Source organism: Blennius ocellaris, assembly GCF_963422515.1.
Source record: "Blennius ocellaris genome assembly, chromosome: 7".
NCBI lineage: Eukaryota > Metazoa > Chordata > Actinopteri > Blenniiformes > Blenniidae > Blennius > Blennius ocellaris.
In genome coordinates this window covers 20,154,240-20,162,172 of record NC_137656.1, presented here as the reverse complement: position 1 = coordinate 20,162,172, position 7,933 = coordinate 20,154,240, and positions in this window count along the sequence as shown.

Below are 7,933 nucleotides of genomic sequence, written 5' to 3'. Positions count from 1 at the left end.
AAGTTCTGACGTTTGAACGAATCAGTCACAACATTAAATCTACTGCTACCGTGGCACGTCGGCTGCCTGAACAGACTGGTGAAGGTGTCTCGTGTTATCAGGTACAAATACAGTATGTTGGAAGCAGTAACTTCACTTCCAATTGATGCAATCTGACTCCTTTCAGGCCAAGTGAGCGTGAGGAGTGTCCAATACATCAACTGACCAGTATATTGCAAAGCCAGGGCAAGTAAATTGCATGCCATTCAAAAACGACGTCAATGGTGATGACATAGTTGCTTGGTCCTTTAAAAATGAGAAAGTTATGAGTAGCTGCATTCTTTATATATATTTGCTTGTCTCATTTTGATGAGGTATCAAACATGCCTGACTTGAGTTTGCAGTGTTAGGGTTAGTCTATCAAAAAATATGACTAAATATGAGATACTGCCATAGTCTATATTATTTTATTAATCTAGGCAGATCATTGTGTCCCTGTCTTCACAAGCCATTATATTACAGGCTCTGAAAACTTGATCTACTCAAGGTTTGTTGGTATGAAATGGTTCGTGAACTTGATATTTAACACACACACACACACACACACACACCCACACACACACACACACACACACACACACACACACACACACACACACACACACACACACACACACACACACGCGCGCACACACTAGCAGATCTACTAGCACACAGGGAGTATGTAACTAAATGGTGCACAGTATGTGAATATGGAATATTAGTCATGTTTTCCAGATTGCACAAAGTATTTGCTAATATACTAAGGTCAAAATGCTCAAAGTAATTTTTAACATTTGGAAACATTGTAAACGTTCAGAATTGCATTTGTTTTTACAGTAGCACATTTGAAAAGGTGGGTTTTCTGCAGGGATCCAGCTGTTAATGTGATGAGAGACATGGTCCCATAAGCAGTTAATTATGACATATTGTCTGTCTTTATTTTTCTAAAACTTCTAAATGTCTAATCTTATCCTTCTTACACTAGCAATTAATGCAATTATGTGAAATGTATTAGATAATCAATAGTTTGATCTTTCTTGATTATTTTTATATGTTCCACTAATCTTTAGGCTATATAAGCAAAGAGGTTGTATATTTTTTCCACATCTGATGGCAGCAATTATCACCATGCTGTATGCCTCTGCTATCGTAACAGGATCCTTAATGGTTTTCCCTCTATTTGTTGTGGCTGATCGGTGTAAACTTCCCACGATGCACTCACAGGATTCGCTGGGGGTTAAAGCACAGATGGGTCAGCGACCCAGACTAAGACTAAGACTAATACAAACACACACGCGCGCACACACACACACACACACACACACACACACACACACACACACACACACACACACACACACACACACACACACACACACACACACACACACACACACACACACACACACACACACACACACATTCAGTCTTAATTGAAGGATGAAACACTTGGTTTCATTTGATAAGTTCTTATTTCATGTGTTTTTATCAGCAGCTGCTGCAAGTTCCATTCAGTGAGCCTGAATGTTCCAGGCAGGTAAAGCCCTTTTGTCACCACGGTCATCAACACCATGCACTCTCCTCAACAGTACACCTGCTGCCACCATCGGGAGAATAATCTCGAAGCCGCTGCTGTTTGGTCTGTGGGTGGAAGAATAGCTTGCCAGTTGTCACATCACATGAGAATCGGTACATCCTGAAGTCACAGACCCTATACTAGCATTCAATAGCAGGAGAAGCACGAACATAACCAGAACATGGTGTTCACACGGCCGTGCTGTGAAATGTAAATCCACGGATTTAAAGTGGATCGGTGAATATGGGCAACTGGCTGTGTCAGTGTGAACAGAACATTTTCCTTTTTGTGGGGTCAGACGGGATTGTAGCCAGAATTTTAAAACACTGCTGTTGCCTTCTAAAAGTAATTATTTCATCTTGGCCAAATGTTCACAGTGTGAGTGTGATTATAAGTTTGGCTTGAATGTATCAGTACAAAACCCATTATATCTATTATATCCTTTGGAATGTTACCATGAAGAAAATTAAACTAACTTTTTAAGGCGTATCTGAATGGAAAGATGAGACAATAATGTCTCCGTGAATTATCGATGAACATCTTTTGTTGCACTTTTTTTTTTTTTTATTTCCAGCTTGAGATGCCTGGAAACCTGTGGGACAAAGCTTTTCAGCCTCAACATTTGAGGTGTTTTTGTAGATTTGGACGATGGTTATAACTACGTTCCCTGGTGTGTTTAGGGTCTACTTGTCAGCACCTCAGGAGACCGTGGGAATATTGAGTACTGGGACCCACAGTGGGACTCATTGGCAAGGACGTGACATAAAAATGTAAAGGAAGTGAGGGATACAAAACTTTGTCCCCAAAACAAATGCTGACAAAAACAAATTAGATGCAAATTCAAATGTGGATTTATTAACAAAAAGAGGCCTGCTTTCCAGGTAAAAAAAAAAAAAAAAGGTCTTAAGCCAAAACAAAACAAAGATAGCGCTGGATATACACAATGTAACTATAATCACCACAAGAACACAACAGTTCTGAGACAGAGCTCTCACAAGTTAAACACAAACGCAACACAACTGCTGTCAGGCCAAGTCCCCTTTCCTCCACACCTCCGGAGGAAGACAAGGGCTCCTAAAGACGACCGATAGGGGATTGACTCCACTTGCTGTCTGGAAGTGGGCGGGGCTCGCAGGGCTGCTGTGAAACAAACAGAGGACTCACGCACAGAGAGATAGGAACCAAAACAAAAACACGGGAGTACACAAAACAGAACTGAAACATACAGCCAGCGCCGTAACAGTGCCCCTGGAGTGATTATATTTGGCTTTAGAGATTAGGCCTCGACAACAACGTCTATTGTCTCTATGCTCCTTTGTGGCTTTTATCTTGAATCTCGGTACAGCTGAGGTCAGACGAACACAATGTGCAGTAATTTGAGGATGTCATCAGTACTTTTTAGGATGATTCGGTCTATTTGTTAGGATTACACAAGTTTCTCAGACAAGAAGTCAAATTATTCATAACCGAGCAGCTCGTTTGAAGATGGTTGGCTCCACGTTTAAATCTGTATCTCATGGAAGAGATGTGCAATTCCATTTTTGGATCAAGCGAGAGAAAGAACCTACTTCAAGTGGAAGAGATTGATTATTTTTAGATTCAAAGGGAAAAGAAAAAGATTGTGAGATTGACAGCTGACTACAAGCAACAGCTGTATTTCAGTCACTGGACCAGATTTTATTGTAAAGTAAAGCTCTATATTAACATATTGGAGTACAGCCATACCCTTAACTAGGATTTTCCACTTTAACTTGCATAGGATTGAGGATAAAAGTGTCCAAAGCTGGTTTTTCTGAGGTTTGCAGGTCTGGCCCTTGATGACAGATTGTTTTTAACTTTTCTCTCATTGCTTTTTGTTGGAGGCGTGCCAAGCCTGTGACGAACCACAAGCAATGTGAATGGCCTGGGGTCCACAATGATGACAAGGAGGAACTTACAGTGAACTGAGATGACCTATCTTCTCACTATACTGCCAATACTGGACTGAGAATTTAGAAATTGATTGATGCTCATTTCTTTCCTGTATGACCAAAAAAAAAAAAAAAAAACCCCTCATTAAAGTATCCCCTATTTGTACTTTATTAGCTTCTATTCTCAAACAGAAATTACCCTAACAAATATTGACAATGCCACTTTATCATCCACTGGTGCATGTATAAGTTGGACTCTTGATATTATGAATATACATTTATCATTTGTAAAATTCTTATATGCCTGCAGCTGACAGTTACGCTTTATACTTACAGATATAAAGCTTTTATATCTATAAAGTGGAACTGTGTTGTATTTTTCCTTCTGCTTATATTTTTCTTCTTGACAGCTGGACAAAAATAGCGTATTGAGTATTAAATGCAGATATCTTGAATTGAATTATCACTTCAAGGAGAATGAAAATGAAATAACTTTGTTTTGCCTGTCCATGAGGCATTACAGAAAGCATAAAACGTATTACACCCAAGCCTAAGTATATTTGCAATTTTCTGGATGATTACTTTCTGTTTTTTATTCCTAAAAATATATTTGGAGAAACAAAACGAGTGAATAAGGGCGGAAAATCAATTGATGAAAAGATTGCAAAAACATTGGTAAAAGCTTTTGAAGGGATGCAGGTTGAAGAACTGAATTTCGCCTTGGATCTTCACAGTGGAATATTTTAAAGTAAATGAGAACTTTCCCATCATGGGCCCACTGTACCTGTGAGGATATAAAACAAACGTACTTGTGATGAAAGCTGGAGTGAAGTTGAAGAATAGTGGTGACGGTGTTGTGGATGAAAAAGCAGTTTGTTTTTGATATGAGCCATGAACTGGACCCGGCTAAAGGACGTGACCCACTAATTCCTCAGATGTATTTCTCTTTGATGCTCTACATTACTGCACAGTTTCAATTCTTTCAAGGAGGCCAAGTTTCTTTCAAAATGAACCCACATCTCTCCCAGAGTACTTAATGCCAACATAATGTCAGAGTTTGGACCATATCTGTGGAAATATTTACACTTCTGACAACTTGGTTAAGACTTCAACTTCTCCATCGTCAAAACCCAAGAAAGTCCAGAGCGTTTGCTCAGGCATGTGGAGATTGACTTTGTGTTTCAGGAGGATGCGATCCAGATGTGTAATGTGTCTGCCGCTGGAGTGAACGAGGGCACTTCAGCTCTCGTTTGTGGGTACATATTGACTCGCACTCTGCAAAGGTCTCATAATCAGCTACTCTAAAACTGTAGTCACGCCAAAATAAGCAAACAAATTGGAAAGAGTTTGAGAATAAATCCCCTTAAAACTGCAGGATCTGATTTTCATATATAAAGAATATAAAGAATTGAAATCCAGCTGGGAATTTGAAACGCACGCACACACACACGCACACACTCACACACACACACGTCCTCAAATGACTTCTGTGTTCTGCTTTTATGGAACTTGGTGGAATATTAAATCAACACTCAGTCGCCTGCGATGAGGAAGAACACATTACATTTTTCTTGCGTGATGCACGTTTTACATTCAGATTTTTTATTTTTTTTTGTATTGTCTGTGCATTCCAAGACAATTAATTTATCCAGGTAGGAGGCAACTCAGAAATTGAATTAGGTCTGCCGGACTTGGTCATATGTCATGGAAGACGTTTCGCCTTTAATCAAAGTGACATCTTCAGTTCCTGCTGTCCTTTTGATTAGGAAAGCAAGTTTTTTTTTTTTAAATGATCTGTTTCTTTTAACCTTTATGTAACTGGGTTAAATTTATTGAGAACTACTTATTGAAAATGTCAAGTCGAGCAAGGCCCTTTGAGGTCTATTATTGTATACACCAAACTGGTGGCCCATAGGCTGTCGTGTTACAGCCCAGAGAGATCAGTTCCATAAATACATTTTAACCCAATATCAATTACATTATTCTTTAAGCTTTACAAAGCTGGATGCATTTTAAAGTATTAAACACAATGGGTTTTTTTTACATTCATTTTGCTCTATGGTTGAATTGGTAGCTCCAATTGTTATACATTATTAAACAATCCATTACAATTTGGTGTTTTTGAGCCGATTAAATTCTTATGACCCTCTCCGTGTTGCCAGTCCCTCAAATGAAGGATAGATTACTAACAAGGAAAATCTAAGTGTTTTCCTCAATTGCTGACATTAACTGAAGCCTTCATACTGTGACTCAACATCGTTTTGATAGTTAGACAAAAGACAATGACGAAGAAAGAAAAACCTGCCATAAGGAACAATGGAAAGATAATGAAAGGTCATTTTGAAGTGAAAAAGGCCATCTTGATGAGAAAAGCTACCAAGAATCAAAGAAAGATAAAGGTCAGGCTACCTCCTGAATAGAGAGTAGTTTCATTTCGTGTGTATGTGAGTGTATGCTAACGGTCCCACAAGGACAAAAACATGCAATGATTCAAAATATGATCCTTGTGGGCAAAATCAACATTTTTCTAAGTTTCCTCTTAGCAGAAGACAGTAAGGTCTTTTAATTTGGTTCATTTTTGAGAGAGGCAGATAAATGAAAATGTGCATATTGGTAATATCCCTTTTGTTTTCCATTATTAAAAATGGGGTGTCAGTTGTAGCAACCTTTTTTCCCCTGGTGCAATCTTCTGATTGCCTCGAGGAAAGGCTTTACACTAATCAAAGCGTTGGGCCATTTTAAAGGTATTTTCTGTATACAGCACTGATTCTGACTTTCTTCATTCAAAACAGCACGTAGACTTGATTTAAATAGTGTGTCTCAATAGTCTTCAGCCACTTCACACAGTATCAGTACAGTTACATTTGTCCATTCACACAGCAATGACTCCAGCTGCAGTGTAACCTGCTAACACATCTATTGGTGCAATTTGGGCTTCTGTTTTTTTTTTTTTTTCTCAAAGTAGCAAATTCTCCTGCATCTCTTTACAAACGCTATTGCGCTACTCTGAAACTTGCATTTATGCTTGATTGCAAATGCTTTTCTTTTTCAAGTTTCACTTTTCACATGATCTAAATCCAGTCGCCATGTGAGGATATTTCATTTCTCATCAAAGAACAGAAACTGAGAACAAAGTATGTTTAGCTTTTAGGACGTCTGAGCTGCAGCATGTAGAGGATGATCACAAGGGAAAGAATGCATCAGAGCTTTGTCATTTATCACCACAGCACTAACAACTCTCCTCCTGAAATAGCTTAATGGCTCAATTATTTTAGCAAATGCTCCACATGTTTAAATGTGTGGCTGCACCGACTCTTAGACATTCAAGCCTGACTCAATTTCAACTCCCTGTATTCTGTAAACAAACAATCATGAATATCTATTCAGCAACAAAGAGTGGTAATGTTACAGTATATGCATTAAGCATTGTCAGACTACGTAAACATCTCCGAACTAAATTGATACCACAGCAATAGACATAGACACAAATTAATCTGTTTGCTTTATGCAGGTGATAAATATTACACAGCCATAATCTCATGTAAACAAGTCTCTCTATTTGGCTCCTTTATATTTTTTTAAATAACTGAAGGAAATACTAGAATATAGACAAACCATGTTGTTCTAATAATTAGGATAGGTGTTATTTTTATAGTATTAATACAATGTACGCCACATACACGTATTTGACCCTTTGCTTCAGCAAAGTGATGAATGATGAGACATCTGATTGAGGTATTTTTCTGGAAAGAAACTAAAAAAAATAATTATTCTTAAGCATTTGCACAGTTCTCGGGAAATTACTGCATGTGAAAGTATATATTTTAAATAGACACCCAAGTTTAGGGTTAGATTTTATAAAATTGTTGAAACTGTGATCTGAAGTCAGACTACTTTCTTTTTGTAATGAAACAGTGACCCCTGCAGCAAGAACAGAGCGACACGCAAAGCGGCAATGGTCGCTGCTTCACATGAGGTTTAAAAAATACAAATAAATTGAACGCAACTCCAGTGAGGTTACAAATAACTCAAAGCATTAATCACACGGTACTTGGTACAAGGCTTAATACCTGCTCAACTTAGATTTTAAATTAATGCGAAAGAACAAGACATGTTTGATCAATTTTTAAGCTTTAAGTTTGAGGACTGAGACTGATAGTGTCAGACAATATCAGGACAGACCACAACCAATAAACCCTTCAATGTAAAAGGGGCCATACTATGCACTGTTTAGTTTAATTTGAATCTGAATTATTTCTTCTCACTTAAATCACTGGCTTTCCATCCCACACAGATATTCTCAGTTGGCAAAATTGTTTCAGCACATGTGACTTTTTCTTACAACTTGGAAGGCCTGGTGGTATTTCTGATTGACACCCAAATACTTTAAAGCTATTTAGAATAATAATAATAATATTAGCATATG